We start from the raw sequence: 22,791 nt of genomic DNA on the forward strand, positions 1-22,791 counted from the left end.
AGCCTCTTTGGAGGGGCGGCTGCAGCTTGGCAGGCTTCGGAAGGTTCAAGATCCTGGCCTCGCCCGCACTGGGTCCAGGTCATGGCTCTCTGTTGCCTCTGCCCACTACTTACAACTCTTGCCTTTTCTCTGTATTCCGCAGCCCCGGGTACATCCTGATCCTCCATCTCTGGGTGTCTGTGGGTGTTTTTCTCTTGCTTAAATGACAGCTCCTGTTCATTGACCAGGCAGAGTCCTGGGGTCCTTCAGAGCTATTTTCCTTGGAGAACATTTCTCTCTCTCTCTCTCTCTCTCTCTCTCTCTCTCTCTCTCTCTCTGGTGAAGCATGGGACCTGGGGATGTCATCAGACCATCACGCTGAGTGGTTTTCCCTTTGTCGTCATATACTTTGATCACGTGCGGATGTTATCACCATGCTTTTCAACTCCTGGGGCACGGTTACCCCCTCTCAGCCTCAGTAACTACCTGCGGAGGTGGGGTGGCGAAGGGTGCAGAAAAAGTTTACTCCTCTAGAAAACACCAGGCTTCTGACGTGCTGGCTAGGATCAGGACTTCTAGAAGCATCCAGGCCCAAAGGGAAGGCTCTGTAGACAAATAAGGCCTTCCTTCAGACAGAGCCACGACTAGGCAAGATGGAGTTGATCACAGAGCTCTGTGCTAGAAGGCAGTCGATGACACCGACAGAAGAAGCAGGTAGATTGTGAGGGCCCACTGAACTGGGACCAGAGCTCAGAGCAGGGAGGTAAAGCATCATTCCCAGAGTAGCCAGGGAGGACTGAGTGTGAGGAGGGAGGCCTTGCAGAGGTCCTTGGGTAGAGAGGGAGGCTCTGGTTTGCCATGCTCCCTCCATCCCCTTTTTTTCTTTTGGCTTTTTGAGACAGGGTTTCTCTGTGTAGCCCTGGCTGTCCTGGAACCTACTTTGTAGATCAGGCTCTCCTCAAACTCAGAGGTCTACCTGCCTCTGCCTCTGCCTCTGCCTCTGCCTCTGCCTCTGCCTCTGCCTCTGCCTCTGCCTCTGCCTCTGCCTCTGCCTCTGCCTCTGCCTCTGCCTCTGCCTCTGCCTCTGCCTCTGCCTCTGCCTCTGCCTCTGCCTCTGCCTCTGCCTCTGCCTCTGCCTCTGCCCCTGCCCCTGCCCCTGCCCCTGCCCCTGCCCCTGCCCCTGCCCCTGCCCCTGCCCCTGCCCCTGCCCCTGCCCCTGCCCCTGCCTCTGCCTCTGCCTCTGCCTCTGCCTCTGCCTCTGCCTCATCTCCAGCGTGCTGGGATTAAAGTCATGTACACCACCGCCTAGTTACTCATGCTTTCTGTGAAGGACTTTGAACACACTTGGGTAAGAAAGTTGCCTCTATTCCCACTCCAAGGGCTGGTCCAGCTCACACAGACAGCACCTGCACAGTGCTGTCCCACAGGTTCATGGGGTGATAAAGCACCCAGAAGGCATCCCAGAGGCATCCTAAAGTCAAAAGTTGCCTGGCTTTGAAACTTAGTGAAAGTCAGGGACAATTTCGGGGAATCCGTTGGCCAAATTCAGGGGTATTGGCTGGAGATTGCTGGGGAAGACAAGGGCAGAGTCAATGGAAGCAGCCATTACCAGCCACTAACTTCAGTGCAAAGGAGGCAGCCCATTGAGTAGACATATTGGGGCTAGGATTCCCCTGGTAGGAGGAGTATAATAGGCTGGGGTCTGACAGAGTCAGGGTATGCTTGTAGTTATTGTTAGCCATGGCCACTGCATTCAGATCTGTGTTTGACTCTTGCACCCAGAACAAAGTAAGGGGCAGCAGAGTAAGGGCAGCAAAGTAAGGGGCAGCAGAGACGTTATTCAGGTTCTGTGGTCTCAGTAGCTCGTTGCACCAACCTGGTTTACTGTTGTGATAGTAGAGTAAGTTCAAGCTATTTAAGCCGTGAGCCTGGTGACCCCATTGACAGAGGCTCAACTGCTGTGGTCTAAGGTCAGGCTGGACACCATGATGGGACGCCCATGGCACAGTGAAACAGATCCCCCCATAGCAGACAAAAGAAGGGGTCTAACCTAGGGGAAAAACACCTCCATAACCCACTTCTGCTAGCTAAGGCCAATCTCTTACTCTCTTACCTCCCAATAAAACCATTGTATTATGAATTGATCATGGAGTCCTTGAGTCCAATCACCTCTCAATGAGTCAGCCCACCAGCCCATGGGCCTCTTGAGGGGGCAAGTCCCAGTTAAGCCACAACTGTGACAGTCCTTTCACCGTCCATCTCTGTGGCTGCCACAGTACCCTCCACACAATGGAAGGTGAACACATTCCTGGAATAGGGGTCGCTACCTAAACCTTAATCTGGGGCAGGAAGCTTATAGGGGGTGTAAACTCATGTTAACAACAGTGAATGATGCCCAGAAGGGAAAACAAATACAAAACAGAATAACTAAGATTGCTCACTGCCACATGCAATAAATATAAAGAGATTACATTTCCTTATCAAAATGAAAAAAACTCTCATTTTACCTTGATACGGACACACCCAGGCAAGGGAAAGTAAATGAAAACAGAAGGCAAATTGGAAAGAAAAGTCAATGTTAATGTCAGTTGGAATAGAATGTAAAGGGGAAAAGGCAAGGATTAAACTGGATTACTCTGTGTTGAATTTAAGAGGGACAGTTTGAAATAACATAATGCCAAGTAGGCATGTTTAAGGACAATATGACAAAGCACAGAATATTTCACAGAAAACGGCCAGGCAGAGATTAAGATGTTGGCAAAGAACAATCTGAATAGGATATTTTTTTAAAAGTTGTTTTAAATATATATATATATGTATATATATATATATTTAATTTTATGTGAGTACACTGTCACTCTCTTCAAACATGCTAAAAGAGGGCATCAGATCCCATTACAGATGGTTGTGAGCCACCATGTAGTTGCTGATTTGAATTCAGGTCCTCTGTAAGAGCAGTCAGTGCTCTTAACCTCTGAGCCATCTCTCCAGGCCTGTTCTTTTTAATGTTCATTTTAATTTTTGTAATTGTATATAGACATGAGCATACAACAGCATTTGTATGGGGATGGGGTCTCAGGACATTTGTAGAAGTCGGTTTTCTCCAGCCATCTGAGTTCTGGAGATTGAGCTCAGACCATCAGGGTTGGGAGCAAGCAGTTTTACCCACTGAGCCATCTCACCGGCCCGTCTAGGTTTTTGCTATATATTAAGCAGATGTATTTTAAAGAGAATCGAATGGTGTAATTATCATGTTTTGTATACTGGGAATTTGCTAAAAACAAAACCAAACAAACAGACAAAAACCCTGCTCTCCTCAAATGCCTGTGGTCTAGTTACATTGTTATAATGTCAGGAATAGCACACCAAGATAAACCCCAAGGCCACGCAAGCTTCCTGACAAGGCACAACAGTCCTAACTAGAGAATGCAGCCACCCCCCCCCCCCCGGAAATTAAAAATACTCCACACTGTGCAATAATGGAGACATTGAATGCGATTGAAGAGTGTTTTTGGAGGATGAGGATATTGGAATGCAGGGACGTAACAGGATGGCTGCCACGGGAACCTTCACGAGTCTCAAATGAGAGGTCACAAGTAAAGCGTCGGCCCACTAAGAAGCAGAAAGCCTCAGGGCAACAGCCTAAGAGCAAAGAGTTAACAAAGGGGGCAGACAACTGCTTGCTGTGCAAGCAGGGGGACCCAAGTTCAGATTCCAAGTACTCGAAAAAAAGCTGGGATAATCATGTGTGCCTGTAACTCCAGTGCTGGAGAGACAGAGATAGCTGGGTGGGCCTGGGACCTCCTGACCCAGTCAGTCAGTCAGTCTAGTTCCAGGGTGCTCCAGGCTGAGCGAGAGATCTGTCTGAGAAGCTGGAAAGAGATAGAGAAAGACACCTGCCAATGACCTTTAACCTTCACATGCATGAGCAAGGAGGAGGGCACTTGAACACTTCTGTGCACAAACACACAGATGCTACACACACACACACACACACACACACACACACACACACAAGGTTAGGGAGAGGAACCGGGCAGGGGGAGGCAGGCTAATAAAGGCCATAGTTGAAATCATATGAGCGAACCAAACCTTGAAAATCTGTAGTTTAGTCAAAGCCTGAACCTTAGAGATGAACACAGACAGTGGAGCCTGTGCGTTTCCTTAGCATTATGGGTTGGTGGGGAGGGTATGTACCAGAGCAGGCCAAAGGCAGAAGTATTTCTAGGCCACAGGTCCTGGGGTCTGCTTTGCCCCCACCTGTGGAAGGGCTCCAGGAAGGGCCCTCAGCCTGCACACCTCCCGGCCCTTCAGTAAACATCTACAAGCAAAGGGCTTGTAACGGATTTTAAAAAGGATTCTTTGTTAAGTGGAATGCATACCTCTGTATGTATTTAAGGGCAAGATGACATTGTGGGTCTCTGTTTAGCATGCCTGACGTCCACGGAGGTGAATGCATCTGAAGGACAGATTACTAAGAAGACGTAAGAAACAGGAGAGGTCCTGCATGGCAGTGCACACCTTTAATCTCAGCGCTTGGGAGGCAGAGGCAGGGGCAGGTAGGTTGTCTGAGTTCTAGGCCAACCAACTCAGTCAACAGAGTGAGTTTCAGGATAGTCAAGATTATATAGAGAGACCCTGTCTAGAGAGGAAACAAAACGAAACAGGAAAAAAAAAAACAAAAACAAAAATTAAAAAAAACAACAAAACAAAAACAACCAACCGAGCAACGCCAAGAAAACAGCAGAGCATTTGAGATGCAAAGGTCATGGAAGGTTATCAAAGTAAAGTTCTGGTGGAGACAGCAGGCTACTGAATCAGGTAGGCTGGCTGATGGCTTTTGGGGCTCATGTTTCTGCCTTTCTCACGGAGGTAATACAATCCCTCAACTTCTACTTTTTAACTTATTTCATTTTACTTTATTATTTTGGTTTTTCCAGACATGGTTTCTCCATCTAGCCTCGACTAACCTGGAACTCACTCTGAAGACCAGGCTGTCCTCAAACTCAGAGCTCTGCCTGCCCCTGCCTCCTGAGTGCTGGGATTAATTTAATTTATGATCCTTGTTTAAAACAAAAGGAGAGTGGAGGGCTTTTTTTCCCCTGGTCTGAGGCTCACTGTTTTAAATTCTTTAATTTATGTCTCTTTGCCCTTCCCCCCAACTCCCCTTCTACTGCCCAGCTGGCTTTGGCTGAATGAGGCTACTCAGTTGTTTTAATGCTATTGTTTGAAGGTGGTGCACATGCTGGGGTGGGGGTGGGGGGGCTGTGTCCCCTTCTTGTCAGCTCACGCACAGGAAGCCTGTTCCATTCTCTTTAAAACAGGGCAAGGAGTTAACCTATGGCCTAACAACTGCCTGCGATTTGTGGCCCAGTGTCTCAAGGCAGGAGTTTGAGACATGGTTTACATATGGAGGGCTTCACAGAGAAATCTCTCAGAGAGAGAGAGAGAGAGAGAGAGAGAGAGAGAGAGAGAGAGAGAGAGAGAGAGAGAGAGAGAGGGAGAGAGACAGAGAGACAGAGAGAGAGAGAGAGAGAGAGAGAGAGAGAGAGAGAGAGAGAGAGAGAGAACCCTTCAAGTCTCCCTGCCTTGCTGACCCCAGGGACCACACAGGCGAGCGACCATTTCACTTCCCGGTCTGGGCTGACCTTTAGCCTGCCTTTAGTCATCTGTCTGATCCTCTCTAACCTCCCCATCCTCCGTGGTGTTTGATCTGTTGCATGCTGACCCTCTTGGTATGCCTCAGAGGACCCTTTTTTTTTTTTTTTAAAGCCTATTCCTTTGTCTGGTTTGTTTTGCTTTTAAGCATGGATTTTTACTTCTGTTCACCACAGAGGAGGAGGCCACTCTTCAGCGGAACCCGTGCTAGCAAAGTTTTATTTTGCTTGCTCCTCTTGGCTTTTGCTGTTTTTCCTTCTCCCTTCTCTTCCCTTCTCCTCCCCTCGTCCCTGACTGTAGCTGCTTTTCTTTATGGGTGCAATTTCCTCAGCTATCTTTCTGGCTCAAATGGGGTGTTTGATTTTTATTTGTTTCCTCCTGGGCCGGCCCTTTCACTTGCTCCTCGCAGTCACTATCAGCTTGGCGAGTTCCTCTGTCTGGGATGGCCCTTGCTTCGGTTTTTATGAATGGAGGGCCGGGCTGCTTTGCGCAGGGCTGGTGCCGTTTCTCTGCCGCGTACACATCTGTTTCCTGTGCAGCCTCTTCCTTGAATGGCAACTGCTGCGGCTCAGCAGTGGGCGAGGCAGCAGGAAGGCCTGGGCCACCTCCCCACCCCTGCCTGGGCCAGTTGCCAAGCCTGGGAAGGTTTTCCCAGGAGCTGATAAGTGCATTACAGAGGCTTCCTGGCTTTCTTGGTTCAGGGCGGCCTCATGGCCTCAGTAAAGGTTCACAACAGCCCAGGCCAAGAGAGAGCTTCCTCGCTGTGTGGCGCAGAGGCAGTGAAATGCAACTCCCCGCAGTCACCTTGTGATTGGCGGTTTAGCTGCTGTCTGCAGAACCCATTCATGAAAATTGAAAGGGAAACAGTTTTTCCCCCCATCTCTAAATCTCTGAAACACCACCGAAGGGCGTTTTGTGTGCTGGCTTTGTGTACGGTTTGGGACTGATATGTCCCTCAGGTTCAGCTGCCAGCCCTTGCGATTTGGGGTAGATGACTGGATCTTTAGGGCTGTGGCCTTACTGGTGGCCTCATAGCTTGGTGGCACCGTTGAGAGGTCACGAACAGGAGGTGGGTTCTTCTTGGAGGAAATGGGTAGCCCGCTTATCTCTGGCCCTCTCTCCGTGCTCACTGGCCACCATGGATTGAGCATCTCTACCCTGCCCCATACTTCTGTTATGATGCTCTCACCCCAGGAGTGACAGAGCCCAAGGACCATAGACTGAAACCAGGAGAAAGTAAATCCAGTAAACTTGTCCTTCTTTTTCATTTGCCCTCCCCCCCCCCACATTGGTGTGTGCGCACGCGCATGTGTGTATGTGTGTGTGCACACGCGTGTGTGCGCGTGTGTGCGCATGCATGTGCGTGTGTTTGAACTACACGTGCATATGTAGAAGCTGGAGATTAATGTTGGGGGGCATCCTTGATCATACTGCTACCTCTTTACTGAGGCAGGGTCTCCCAATCAAACCCAGAGCCTGCACATGTCTGCTATTGGGAGCCAGCTTGCTCTGGGTACTCAGTTCCTCCCCCTTCCCAGGCCAAACTTACAGCAGGCCACCACACCTATCTTGTCATTCTCTGGGAACACGTACTCTAGCCACTAAACCATCTCCGCAGCCCCGAACTGTCCCTTCTTCTGTTCACCAGGCGACTTGTCACAGTAAAGAAAAGTGACTACCACACCTTGGGATTGGATTGGACCCCTCTGCTGCCGTCTTCTATCCACACTGTTTTCCTTGTGATGTGTGCTGTTTAATACGGCACCTGCTGAAAATGTGCTTTGCTGAGATAGAGCCTCATGGGCAGAATGCAGGACAACCCAGTACCACTGAGGGGCACATCCAGGGCATGAGCTCCAAGCGAGTGCAGCTGTCTACGAAGGATGTGTTTCCCTGGGCACTCATGGCGGCTTTGGGTGTACAGCAGCGCCCAGGGAGTGTGTTTGTTTGTTTGTGGGAGTCGCCCCAAGCATGCAGCATGGACCCCAAACTCTGTGTCTGGTTCTCCTTCCTCTTCAGCTGACTGTGAAGGGCTACTCTGTTTATAGGAAGCTCACGAGCCCCGCTGGGCAGTTCATCTCCTTCAAGAAACAGAATCTGGGTTTCATCTTGGGAAGACATTCTCAGAGTTTCCACTTCGCTTCCATTCCACACTTTGCCACCTTTCTAGCAACGACTCCATTTATATATTTTATTTTAAAAATAAAACTTGGAGAATAAGTAAAATGGCTCTGTCTGCTCAGAATCCCTGTTGATTTTTGGGCTCAAGCTGTCGAGGGTGGGGCACATCAAGTTAATTTGTAGCATTTTGTTTGATGGGCTGTGGTGGATTAAGTTCCATACATTATTCTCTTGTTTTCTGTTTTGATCGACTTGAATCCCCAAACACAACACACACACACACACACACACACACACACACACACACACACACACACTCAAGAGCCAAACTGCCATGTTTTTTTGCATAATTAGTATGAGAACTTGAAGCTGGAAATGAGCTGATTATACTCTATGCTCAGGACTCAGTGAGACAGGGGGCAAGAAAATGACTGAACCAGACACACAGAACAGCTCCCATAAGATACATTGATTCCTAAGTAAAAATGGAAGTGAACAGGGCAGAATCATCCACTTACTGGGGCCAATAGCTATGCATATGAAAGGCATGCACTCCTTGTCGAGGCCAGCAGGGCCTGATGGTCTCAAAGGAGAAAAACCTGGCACACCTGTTGGGAAAAGGGAGCGACCTGAAAGAGAAGCCTCTTAGAATATTACCATAGGTCCCAAGGAGAAAGGGGCCATTAGGACGGTGCTCTGTCTCAGCCTCTGAGGATAATCTGCCAACAGTTCTACATCTTCTCAGGTGTGCCTTTCTGAGAAATGGAATCTACTATGGAATGGTACCTCCCCCCTTCTCCTAGTACAGAACCCACAGTCTTCCTTTCTTATCTGTGATGTTTTGGGACTTAGAGTTTCCGACACTTCCTCCTTTTGGGTTCCAGGATTCAGCTGTGTGATGTGTCAAGTCTAAGAGGGGGTGTGGAGGGAGTGTGTCTAAACTTCCAGATGCCTCCTAGGTAGGTGCCAGGGCAACCTGAGCTCACATAGGCCTGGCCTTGGTGGGCAGCTGTGTCAGTTCCCGGCCAGATCCCCTTCCGTAGTGCCTGCCTCTCCCTTCCATATCGCCCATGCTTGACCCTGTGCACTCACCCCTACCCTTTATTCTCCTTCTCTCCCTTTCCCCCTTACCCTGCCTGGTACTACCCTCCCTGCCTGCCTGCCAGCCTCAGATGCTCCCACTACATTTAGAGAAATACCCCAATCCCTGGTAAGAAAGCTGGAGAGGTCCCTGGCTGTAGCTGCAGATGCATGGGCTGTCTGGAATGAGTTCCCATGACACCGTTAGGACCCAGTCTGCTCTCTCTTCCAGAAACAAGAGTCCCTGCATCTCCCAAGTTGGACTCATGGGCTCTGACTTCTTGAGTCTTTATCTTTCCTGTGCCACTTCTGTTCCGGCTTCGTTGCTTGTAGCAAGTACCTTGCCTTATCCAAAAATGGGCTTCATTCTCTACTCGGCGTTTCAAGCTTCAGTTCTAGACAGTTTATCGTTTTTTACTAAATTCCTCTCTGAGGTCTTCATGTATCTTTGGATCAATCAAGGAGCAAGTCTCCTCCTGCACTTGCGGTAGCCGCTTTCTCTCATTCTTGAGATTTACTCTAAGAAGATGCACTGTGAGCTTAGGACCAAGGCACATGACCAAGACCCACTTTTGGGGAAAAGACAACGTCAGCCACGTGATTGGATTGGGTAAAGGCTGTTGAAATGCACATGGGATTAACAAAAACTATGTGCTCTTGCTCTCAGGCTGCGGGGAGCCTGTATGAGTTGTCCCGGTGGAAGGAAATCCTGTGTATAACATATAACCCATATCCCAGTGAGCTAGTAGCCAATGTTTAGAGAAAGAAGAGGGGGAGAAGTCTGTCTGAGAACCCAACTTAGGGCCTTGGAGCTCGTTCAAGCAGAGCTTTTAGTTCTGCTGGATGTGGAGAGAAACCTAGGCATCTAAGTGAGTAGGTTGAAAGCCACTCTTAATGAACAGAAAAACGAACTGGATTCATTATCTCCTGACTTACTTGTGTTAGGACCGGGTGGTTTCCTGCAGCGAGCAGACCTACGTAAGGGAAGTGAGTAGATAAAATAAGCTCATAGGCAGCAAGAAGGTTTGCTGTGGGTTCCAACAACGGGTTGTGCTCCCAGCTCCAGTTGGACAGTGCTCCCTGCGGTCTGCCATCTTGGTTCCTCAGCAGAGAAGTGAGAATCTGGCCTGGGCTACTATACAGGTCTTGGCAGTAGACAAAATCCTGCCTCTGGGGTCCCTTGTAAGCTGTGTGACTCATTGAATGCTGCTAGCTGGATACATTCCAGAGTTTTCATGATGGTAGTGGACCCTCAAGGCTTCCTCTTGCTCTCCATGAGTCTAGGAACCTGCCTTACCCTATCTGTTCTCTGGCTGTCCATCTCTGCTCTCTTTTTTCTTTAGATAGTCTTCTTGCCCTCAGTTCAAACCCAATCTACATTCCCCTCTCCTGGCTTACATGCAGTTCATCAAACACCAACTATCAAATTGTTATTGTTACAAGCTCAGATGTCTTTCTGGAGAGCCATCTACTCAACCCCCCCAGGACCCGTTGTTCCAGCATCTTGCCTCTCACTCCAGACCGTTCTCTACAATCGATCCCCCGTGATAGAATTCTGATTTCATTCCTTCCGAAGCCACTCCCCTCTAATCCATCTTCTCTCGGTGATGGAGCAATCCCGCCTGTCCAAACCCAAATCTAATCACAGTTTCTCCTGGTTACAACTCTCTGCTCTCCTCATTGTGCCAGGGTTGATTTGAAAGCTCTCTATGTCGGGGCTTTGAAGCCCAGCTTCTTCAGCCACACAGGAAGGTGTCATGCATGCCTCTCAGTCTGGATACATGTACATGGCTGTACTCTTCCCCAGTCAGGGTTCTAGACAATTCCACCATCCCAAGCTCCCTCGTGCCACCTTTAATGGTACATCCCCTGCACAGTCCTGCTCTTACCAACCACAGATCTAGGGATGGACACTGTAGGTTTGTCTTCCCACTGATGTCATTGTAAGGTACAGGGCTTTTAAGACTGGCTAAGACTGGATTACCTTATTTTTACTTACTATAGTGCTTTTCAGAGTCCTCTAAACCGTGGCTGTGAGCTCACCCCCTTTCATGGCTGAGTTGTACTCAATGGCCACAAGGTCTGAGGCTTGTTCATTCATTCACCTGTGGAGAGATGCTTTGGTTGTTCAAGCATGGGGCAGTTATGACTAGAGTTGACTCACACATTCCAGAGTGGGTTCTCCTCTGGCGACCTGGTTCTATTTCCCTAGGGCAAGCAAACACCCAGGTGCTGTGCGCTGAGGTTTCACAAAATATTATGTCTTGTGGTTTATTCTGAGGCTCATTTACAAAAAACAAAACAAAACAAAACAAAAAACCCTGATATTTTATTTATTCATTTACTTGCCTATTTTATTTATTTATTTATTTATTTATTTATTTATTTATTTATTTATTTTGCTAGGCTGGCATTCAAGCCTAGGAACTAATGCATGTTAGGCAAGCTCTGAACCTCTGGGTTAGACTCCTTGCCCCTGTTTTGACTTATAATCCCAGACAACATCTTCAAGACCAGCCACTGACATTTCCTATCCAGCAGGCTCTGGGATAGGCTATAGATTTTGCACTGTGGCAATCAGTTCAAAGCATCTCGAAATACATTTAACTATAGCATTAAATAGTATGCAAACCACAAATGTCTTTAAGAACTTTATGTTTTATTAATTCACTTGTTTAGTGTGCCTGTGTGTGTGTGTGTGTGTGTGTGTGTGTGCACGTGTGCGCGTGCAATGGAACACCCACGGAGGGCAGGGGGACAACTTACATAAGCCAGTTCTCCTTTATCTTGCACATCCCAATGTTTGAACCCAGGCTGAGGTTGAAAGTGCCTTTACCTGCCGGCTGTATCACCAGCCTCCTCACGGACATCAGAGAATTAGCATAGTGTGATAAAAGATGACTACAATTATAAGGCTCTCAAGTTTCCTTCCTCTGTTCTGTCAACAAAATGATGTAGCAGAATGGTCCCTAAAAGCAGATAAGACAGGGTTCTAGGTATGACTTCATCCTGCCTCTCTGTGATGCAGGATGGACGGTGCAAAAGACCCAGCCTCTGGCTCTCTTGAGTTTGTGAGTGAAAACTTGCATGTCATGCCTGTGTTGCCAGCATGAGGGTGTGTTTCTATACTCTGAAGGGAGCATGAGGGTGGACCAGGGCAGGGATGGCAGTTTTTTTTATGTAGGAGTCAGTTAATATCAGCCCTCAGCCACATTGCTCTGTCCTGCTCTGGGCAGCACACCTGCAGAAGTGCACTGTGGGGGCATAGAAAGGGCTTCCTATTGCCAGCGCTTCCTCAGAAGGATGTGTAGTCAATTCCATGGGAAGCATTGTTAAGCACTGAGTACAGAGAGGCCCCGGCCCTGAGCTTTCTTGTGTTTTCATTTTGGGTCTCGATGGGCAGTGCGAGGATTTTTGTAGTTTCACAAAACACAGAGAACTGATTAGAAGTCACAGTTTATATGACCAGTCTCTGTAGTCTTTTGTGTTTGCTGTTGAACCATCCTGAGGTGGTAGGACATAGCTTCACACGGAGCTTGACTTTGATGTGGGTGGTGCAGTGCCTACTCTCTGCCCTCCCCGTGGGGGAGTGCATTGACTGGGGATCCTGACCTGAAGGTCACTAAATCAGGTCAATGGTTCATGACCTGCACTTAGGAAAACAGGCCCATTGGCCAAGTTAGGCAAGAATGACGAATAACGGGGGCGTCTGTCAGAACACACAGTGTTTTCTGAATTCTCAGTGCGCACGTGAGCATCTGTGTCCCTAAGGATGCCATACTTAGTGACAAGTAACTACTGGTGGAGAAGAAGCTTCTTCTGAAAAGACAAAACTTTTGTGTGAATACGGTCTGGTCACTGTGCTTTAAACTTCTGCGTATGTGGGACAATTGTGAAAAAGCAAAGAGTAAAAACAATCCTGAAAGGTTTTGCATCTAGGTCGCTTCCCAAGTGATTCCTCCGTAATCTACATTATCCCAACAGCATCAAGAAAAAGGCAGTAAAGACGTTACTGATGTGAAAAGGAAAGAAAAGGTCTCCAGACAGAGGCTTACCCTTTAGCAAAGTCTCTCTCTGAGGGACATGGAACAGGAGTTTGGGCCATCGGAGGTTAGGCCTCCGTGATCCCTCAGGAGCATGAGCTATGTCAACCCGACACAAGCTGGAGTCATTTGGGTAGAGGAATCCCTACGTTGAGAGAATCCCCCACTGAACTGTCCTGTGAGCAGACCTGTGGTTCATTTTCATCATTAATGATTGATGGTGGAAGACCCAGCCGTCCGGGCTACCATCCTGCCCAGGAGTCCTGGGCTCTGTAAGGCAGCAGGCTGAACAAGCCATGGGAAGAAAGCCAGTAATTAGCATTCCTCCATGGACTCTGATTCAACTCTTGCCTCCTCCAAGTTCCTGCCCTGACTTCCCTGGGTGATGGACTACAAGCTATAAGGTAGAATAAACCTTTTTCCCTCCCTCTATCATAGCAATAGAAGCCCTAAAACACACACACACACACACACACACACACACACACACACACACACACACACACAGCTCACTCGCTCGCACTGCACCGTACCGCAAAGCACCGCAACGCAACACAATGCACGTGCGCATACGCGGTTCTAAGTTTTCATCATCCCTCCCCCGACGTCTGAGTCCCTCTTGCATGGGTGGTGGTTGCTCTACCCTCATCTGTGAACTAGGGTAAAGGCAGGGACGATTTGCCTTTTACAGTCTATTTTTCAGTTCCTCTTCCTTTTTGTTTCCAACGGCGGCTGATTTGCATCTTATATCCTTGCACCTTAGCTCTTGTAACTTGTCAAGATACAAACTGGGCTGTGTGTGAAACGAAAAAATCAGGTCCCCCCCCCCCCACACACACACCCTGCAGGCTTAGACTGGGCGGTACTGATGAGGCCAGGAAGGAAGCCTTGGCTTGTACCATTTTCCTTCCCAAAAGGGACCTGGGAAGCCACAATGGGCCAGGTTATATAACTCCAACCTGATCGTAGGCCCTGTTCTCCTGAGGTGAGGGCCCAGAGAGGATACCCCTCTCATTCACGCACAGGTTAGGGTGCTCTGAGTGAGTAATGGAATGTCATTGCACAAATGGGGCCAGGAAAGGCCAACTCAGAGTGAAAATACACGTGGGTAGCAGCCACAGGTGTTAGAACTAAAGGCCGAAAAGCCATGCCTCCATCTGACTGGTGGGGCAGCTTTTGCTCCTTGCCATGTGTCATGTGCACAGAAGTGGGCTCACAATATCCTGCTGTGGTTCAGCCTGATGCAGTCTCTTTAGGAGGGTGGCTCTGACACAGTGCTGATAAGAATGAGAAGAGAGGGAGGCCTCAGGTTATGGGTCAGTGTCCACCTCCTGGTACCCAAGTACTGGCATAGGCTGTCTGCCAGCAGGTGGAAGGAGCATGTAAGCCTGTGGGGAGCATGGAAGTCTGTGGGGAGCTCGTAAGCCTGTGTAAGGAGGCCCCAGAGCTCGTTGTGTGATTCCCAAGTTCCACAAGTGACTATTGATACATCCTCTGTCCTGGCAGTGAGCGTCCCACAGGGTTTGCCGGAAGGCATGATGGTGAAATGAAACCGTACAGGCGGTCAGATCTGTAAGGGCAGTTAGGCAGACTTCTACATGCTAAGCGTGAAGGCTGGAGTCGCCATTGCTGCACACACATTCTGACGTCATGTCTCCCGTGGAAATGTGACTCTGGTAATAACCACTGAACTAAGCGTTGGCCATGCAGAGTGGAAAGTCACCTCCTCTGATTCTCCCTTGTGTCTCAGTTCGTCAGCACCAAACCCTCACCCCCACTGCAAGAAAAGATAAGATGAAGGCTGAGACTTGGGGGATGCTGGCGGGGTGCTGGAGGGTGCTGGGGGTGCTGGAGGGTGCTGGAAGTCTTCCCTTTGTCATTTCCCATTGGGAGAAGAGGCTCAAGGCATCATGGGAAATGTTACTCTGAATGTCCCGCAAATGCCACAATACAAGGCTTCTTTGGAAACAGCTGCTATGGCCTTCGAGTTCCACTTTAAGATGATCATAATCCCAATCTTCCACAGCCTCAAGGCCATGCAAGGTGGAGAAGGCCCAGCCTGAGCTCGGGGCAGCTGCTTTATTCTTGAGCAGGTGAGGCCAGGAGGCCTGGCTGTTGATTTCAGGGAGTTGGGTCCCAGGAGGAGCCTCTCCACTGCTGTTCAGAAAAGCAGAGCGACAGGCTTGAGCAGGGCTAGGGGCTTTGCCAGGATTGCAGGTGTGTTCCCATTAATGGTGGATATTGCCTATTACAGAGTTGGAGGAAGGACCAGAGCCCAGCCATAGGAGAAGGTAAAGAATGCTCTGTCTAAGGCCATGCTCACAGGAGCACCTGCTGGAAACAGTGTCAGGATTCCTCAGTGACAAAGACTTTTAGCCCAGAGCACTGGTACCTGCTGCATGAAAGACGTTGCAGTAACTTAAACATCAGCATTACAGAGGCCTGATGACCAGATGTATTCAAGAGAGAGAGAGAGACAGAGAGAGAGACAGAGACAGAGAGACAGAGAGAGACAGACAGACAGAGACAGAGGAGACAGAGAAGGACACAGAAAGACAGAGAGAGGAAAGAGAGAGACAGAGAGAGAGAGACAGAGAGTGGAGAGAGAGACAGGGGAGAGAGGGAGACAGAGAGAGACACAGAGAGAGAGAGACACAGAGAGAGAGAGATAGAGAGAGACAGAGAGAGACAGAGAGGGACAGAGAGACAGAGAGAGGAGAGAGACAGAGAGAGACACAGAGAGAAAGAGAGACAGAAAGAGAGATAGAAAGAGAGACAGAGAGGGGCAGAGAGAGAGAGAGAGAGAGAGAGAGAGAGAGAGAGAGAGAGAGAGACCTGTCCACAGAATGGGCACCTGCGTTTTCTTGGCCATGTATACAGACAGCCCCACATATTTCTCATATTCCTCTCTGTTCCCTGGTTAACACCACTGCTTCTACAGTGTGTTCCTAAGCAAGGGTGTAGTGGCTACTCCTGGCTGTCAACTTGACTGTATCTGGAATGAACTACAATCCAGAATTGGAAGGCTCACCTTTGCTCCCGATCTTGAGGCTGGGAGATATAAGTTTCTGACCCGGATCTTGGTATGGAGATCTTGAGGCATAGTGGCTATGAATCTCAGGAGCTTGAGGTAAGGAGATCTCTTGAGTTCAAGGTCACCCAAGACAAAGCAAGCCCCAGATCCAAGCATGGTGGTACATACCTTTAATCTGGGATACACCTTTAATCTAGAGACCTGCATAAGGACATTGGAAGAAGGAAGAGTCTCCCTCTTTTTTGCCTGCCTGCCTTGTGAGATTGAGGGACTGCTAGATCCTTGGACTTCCATTCACAGCTGCTGCTGACCATTGCTGGGGAGTTGGAATACAGACTGTAAGTCATCAACCAATCCTCTTACTGTATAGAGACTGCCCATGAGTTCTGTGACTCCAGAGAACCCTGACTAAGACAAGTGCTAACACCTGCCCTCCTCTCTCCTTGGCACTGCTGCCTTCCCACCTAGGTAGATTCACCTTAAATCAGTTTCCCTTTCGGGATATCAGTTCCCCAGAGTATTTCATCTGGTCTGGGGCAACCCAACCTAGAGCTGTGTGGCCGGCTTAGGACAGGCTCTCGTGGATTAATTATTCACCTAACAAATAAGTAATTGAGTGAATGACTACTCAGAAACGCTGAAGCTCTGTATTCCTGGACTTGGTCTGGGGAGGCCTGGTGTTTGTTTTGATTTGTGCTTCGTTCAAGTAACTTATTTATGCGCCTTCCAAAAGGAACATAGGGCGTCTTACAAAATGTACGTGCAATAAAATAAAAATAGACATGGAAAAATAAAAAAAAAGGAGCAAGAATAAAAACAAGGCAGCTTCATCCTTATAGGCAGGAAAGGTGCGTTTTAGAAAGCACCTCTCTGTTATATTCCAAGACAGGATACAGGAAATGTGACGCACCTCAGACGATGGTCCCTCAGACATCACAATGTGCTCTGGCTAGAGGAAGGGTTTTACCCTGAAAGCTATGGCCCTTCCCAAGGGCACTTTCAAGGTTAAGAACAAGAGAAAAACCTTTCTCGGTGTAAAAAACCTCCCCAGTGGGTTACCTTTTCCTTAAATTGTTGGCTTATCTGCCAAGAAACACTTGAACCGATAAGAAAACGTAAGAACAAAACCCAGCCGTTTCCAAGCAGCTGCTGAGACAGCTCCTGGGCAGCTGTGCTCCTGGGACGGGGCTTGCAAAACGACTGACTGAGTTCTTTCAGCATAGAGAGAAAACAGTCCAGTTTCACAATGGTAGGCTTGATTATGGCCTAACTTTCTGATTCCCTAGATAACCAAGAGTCCCCTTGCAGCCATGGTGACACCCCGGGACCGTCTTAAACACAAGCACAGACTCGTCCTCAGTCAGTGTACCCACAGAGGCTGTCTGCTCACGTGTGCAGACTGTGAGCCCTGTCCACTGGTGTCAGCGTGACTTGCAGGACTGTATGTGTTTGTGGTCCCTGGTCCCCGCACCCCAGCTCCTGCACCATCACAGATATCAGCCGCGGCATGGACTTTAGTGCAGAAGTCCCGATTTGTTCTTGCCTTCTCCACACCTGCGTGTGCTTCCAAAACACTTGCAAATGGAGAGATCCTTGGAAATCCAGTCGCAATGACTCTGCAAATGGCAGGTTGGGGGACACAAGCGCCCAGCAGCTACAAGGTGTGGGACCTCACAGAGCCCTTCTCTCCCACTCTGTCCCCTATCAGAGCCACTCAGGGTGGACCTCTGCTTGACACACTGAGTCCACGTGTTTGGGCTTCCCTGTGCTCAGCCCCCCTCACCTGCCCCTTTTCTCTGTATTTGTCTTCATTCTGGCCTGCTGATCTAGTCACAGCAGGCTGTGGATCTCCAGGCCCCCCTGACTGACCATTGCCTAACTTTTCCTTTAGCCCAGACTCAATGGAGCCAGAGCCAGAGGCCTCTGGGCCTCCAAGGGGAAGCCGCTGCTGAGAAGCAGTGAATTCTTACAGAGTGGGGTAAACATCACCTTTTCCCTAGTTGACCTGCTCTTGTTGCAAATACACCCACCCTTGCTGCTCAGGTTACAAGTTTAGACTTGACCTTGAGCCAAATTGCTTGTTTTCTGCTTCTTGCTGGGTTTTACACAGGAGGCGACTGGGCGGACTGCTTGGACACAACCCGGACCCTGTGCTCTCCGGGCGGCATACTTATTTCTATGAAGTGATAGTTAAGGCGGCACAGGCGCCTGGAAGGCCACGCCCCATTCTGGAAAGATGCATCGGTCGCTGATCCAACCTTCTTTGTAGTCCTGTAGGATGAGATCTGACGTCAATTTGTTTAATCCCTTGTTTGATCTTGGGGTGCCATATGCTCCGTGGGGGTTCAACAGAGGCAATCACAGGATGTCCTGGAGTACAGGTGGGCAGTCTTGGACCTAGAGATTAGTGACATCATCAGGTTGAGAAACGCTGACGTGTAACAAACCCCTCAGACCTGAAACAGCACTGGGTGGGGAATTCTTCTTCTGCAGCCAGACTCCAGTCACCTCTGCCTGCCTGGATCCATGAAGTCCATTAGTGAATCCTCCCTTTGTGAAGCAGAGCTTTCAGACTGCACCCTTAGATGGACTCAGGGGTCTTTTTTGCGAGGCCACTGGCCCTGTGGGGACCTGTCTGCTGCTGTGACCTCTGGCCCTGCTAGATGTGTGGAGCCTGCCCGGGACAGGATCTTCCCTCAGGCACTGCCCCTCAAGTGTAGAGGCTTTCCCTGGAGAGGTGTGACAGCTACGGGTGGGGTACCAGGTGATGATGTGTCAGAGAGCTGGGCACCAGATGCCACTGAGGTCTCAGCGTGTGGGATTCATTCCCCTTCCCATTCTCGGAGTGAGCCCCAGCACACTCACAGAATTTTCTTCCAGTTCCCTCCCTAGCCAGGAACCGAGCACCTTGCCATCGGCCTGCCTCCACATACACAGAGATTCTTAAGGGGAATTCAGGCACATCCAGGCAAAGCCCCAAGTGTGCAGAACCACTGCCCAGGCCAACTCTCTCCTCTCCCCTGTCAGGATGCATAGCCAATTACTTCCTACCAGATCCTCTCTGTGTCTCTTCAGTCTTTTTTGGCTACTCTCTTTAGAGCCAAGCCAACTAACACCATCCTGACAATGCCAGAATTAAGATCTCTCTGGGTCTATCTCCCCTACCACCACCACCACAACCCTGCTCTGTTTCCTTGTGTGCTCCAAACATCAAACCCTCCATCGCCATCACACTATGTTGTCCCCACCCATTAGGCTTATTGACCTAATTGTTATTTGTGTTAGGAACTGGGCTGGACCTTGTGGAAGAGAAGAAGAGGTGGGTCAGTGAGATGACTTGAAGACCTGAGTTCAAGGTCTGACACTCACACTAAAAGAGGCAGTGGTACACGGCCATTCCAGTACTCCTACAGAGAGTTGGGAACCGGAGAAAAGAGATTTGCACAGAAGCGCTGCAGGATGGTTGATCTGGAGTACACGGCTTGATAGAGAAACAAGAGAGACCCTGCTTCAAATACAAGATGGCGGGAGAGAATGGCTCCCGAAAGCTACCCTCTGAACTGCATATGCACACACGCGCGCACGCACGCACACACATACACACACACACACACACACACACACACATGCACGCATGCACACACACAGCATACACACACAGCATGCATGAACACACACACATGCACACATGCACACACACGGCATACACACACACACACACGAACATTAACACTTGCAAGCACTTGAGTACACACAACAGATTAGAAATAAATAAAACGTTTTAAAAAGAAAGAAAAGTGAAAAAGCCCATTATTCAGAAAACTGGCTACTTCTCTCTCTTTCTCTGAGATTGAGCATCACACAATGTGTATCCCTGAACGTTCTCGAACTCAGTATGTAGCAGATGGTGACTTTAATATTCTGATGCACTTCTACTCTGAATGCTGACATTACAGCAGTGCCCGCCACACCTGGTTCATGCCAGGACAGATTCATGCTACACAAGCATACCATTAGTTGAGTTTATTTGTAAGACACATTTTGCCCAATGATGTCAGATTTTCTTGACCTGTCGCAAGGGAGAAGATGAGGGAATCATGGGGAGCAGAAAATCCTTGCTGGAGTTGGGTAGGAGGCTCACTGTAAGGTCTACAAGGATCTTGGGGACTTAGAGACATGGAATTATGGAAGACAGAGACACCTAGCATGGCCCTTAAGGAAGGGTGGTGGCCTTGGAGTTTGAGATGGTGAGACGCAGAGGATGATACACTAAAACTGGTATCCATGAGAGGTCAGAGTAGGCCAGGGGGCATGGAACAAGACAGTTCTCTCCCCACTTCTGGCCCCTATGTCTGCCACACTAAACAAGTGCCCTACCACAGAGATGCCTACCTCCAGCCCTAAGAGCCAGACTTGGCATCAGTAAGCCAGATCGGGGATAGGGAAGTTCACACAGGAGTAGCAGTAACGGGGGAAGGCAGAAAGAAGTTCTAGTCCCCTGAAGGGGATGTCAGAATGATCAAGACTTCTGTTTACTGGCTCTGCATTACACGCTGTTCATCCTTCTGGTTTCTGCAGAAGCAGGCAGTGGCTGTGTGAGAGGCAGGTGATGGGTCTCCAGGACACACGGTTTCATAGAGCCCTCGCACACTGGGCCTTCTCTAAGCTCTGTTCCTGACTACCAGCCTCACCGTCTGTAGTAGCTTTCTTGTTATGTCTTGATTTTTTTCCTGATGCAGTCCCAGGTCTAGGGCTGGTGAACAGGGCTCTGGGCCGCCATCTTCATCCTTCTCTACCTATTCACAGGGACTCCACAGGGTCCCTGAGTCACTTCTGAGTATCACTGAGCCCCGGAGACCTGTATTTTCTGCAGCACTAGGAGGGGCTGGGACACGTTGTTCTTCAGCATGGTCCATGCCGAACACTGGATAACGTTCTGCACGGAGACCAAGGCTTAGAGTCCGAGTCTTATCAGCTGTGTAACCTGGATTTTTCTTGGATGTGAAACATAAGACGGATCAGCCACCTGCCCCAGATGTCTGTGACTTGGTAAAATAATTCTGACTTGGTGAGTTAAGTTTGGTGTTGGAGGTAAGGACCCCTTCCCTAATAATATCCCAGAGACATGACCTCTGATGTCCTCCAAATTAAAGCCGTTTCTCCAGTCCCTTTCCCTATTTTATTTCTGAGATTACAACTATACACATCCTCTCCTTCCCTCCCTTCAAACACCTCTCATATTTCTTCTCTGATCTCCATCAAATTCATGGACTCCCTTTCCAATAATTGTTATTATATGCACATATATGCACACATATGCCCACACATATACAAGTCCCTGAGCCTCGGGGGAGGGGCAGGAGTGTCTTGTAACTAACTGGTTTAAACTGCTCAGGCTTCCCATGTGTGTGTGCTGTGTTAGCATAAGAATTTTCCAAGGGTGGTGCAAATGTTGCTGTGGGACTTAGAGATGAGGAGCTGATGACCGAGAGCCAAATCTATATTCTGAGATACAATGAATATGTCTCAGTCGTTGTCACCTTTTAAAGCAAAAAAAAAAAAAAAAAAAAAAAAAAACCACCATGCATTTGCACCTGGTGGTCGAAGAGAGAAGACAGTGGCTGTATGACCCAGTGAGTGGCTGGGCCCTTCTACAAAGTTCCAGTCTGGGTTCTGGGAGGCTTCTAGTCCTAAGAGTCAGGATGAGGAGCTTGGAGGGAAGCCGTAGGTCAAGCCCGCCCAACACGGTGGTTACAAATACAAGATATCTGGTCTGCTCTGGTGAGGTTAAGGGAGGCTGCCATTACTGTTTCTGTGTTAAGATGGGTGGTGGTATATCTGTCTTTACTACATGAAGCTATTCCTTAGCTCTGCCCCTTCATTATCTCTTGCCATTATTGTCTTCCCCCATCTTCACTCTTTACCTCAGTCTCCTGTATCTTCCCAAACTGCGTCCACCCGCCAAACCTGCTCCTAGGGTTCCTTCTTTGTGGGGTGAGCCTTCTTCCATCTGTTCATGCCACCCTACAGGGACGCTTTCTACTCTGGGAACAGCTTTGCTATCTTGTAGAATCATCCGCCTTCACTGGCATCTATTCTGCGTCAGTGCCCACTTTCTAGCTTGTGGGGTCCCTGTGTATGCATAGACCTTGCTACCCCTGGGCTATACACTCCAGTGGCAAGGGCCCATATTGGCCTTGCTTCATGGCAGCATCCTTCCCACTCCAGGCGTGTAAAAAAAAAAAAAAAAAAAAAAAAAAAGACTGATGGTCCCAGGACTCAAAGATCCCGCTGTGTTGTCCGTGCCTTGATGCAAGTGCACTCTGGTTATAGCATCCATGCATCAACATCAACAAAATCCAGGAGCCATACGCTGTGTTTATCTCTGCCTCAAATGTCTGAAGTGGAGGAGGCTACAGCCATGGAAGTTCACTGACTCAATGAACAGATATCTATTAAATGCCCGGTATGTTCCAAGTATCGTGTGTCGACATGCCTCCCTGGGCTCCCCAAGGCCTTGTCCTCAAGAACGATGTAACCTGGATTAGGAACGGGTCAGATGATTCTGAATAATGAAACTACACAGGTCAGAGCAGCAAGCGGATGAGGCCAGGTGGGGGGGCGTGTCCTGCTGTCTCGGGCACATAGAAACTTAGACGGAGCTGTCAGGGAAAGGCTTGTGCAAACAGCCCGACAGGAGAGTTCATATTTTATATTGTGAATGCTCTGGGGCATGGTGGGAAAGGAAATATTTGAAATGTAATTTATACATGACATTTGTGTGAGTTTTTGAATGTAACTTAACTACTTTTCCTTGGCCCTACGTCATAACACTTCTAGAGATGATGGCGAAATTAATTGAAAAATGTGACAGAG

This window comes from Rattus norvegicus, chromosome 16 (assembly GCF_021556685.1).
Source record: "Rattus norvegicus strain SHRSP/BbbUtx chromosome 16, alternate assembly SHRSP_T2T, whole genome shotgun sequence".
NCBI lineage: Eukaryota > Metazoa > Chordata > Mammalia > Rodentia > Muridae > Rattus > Rattus norvegicus.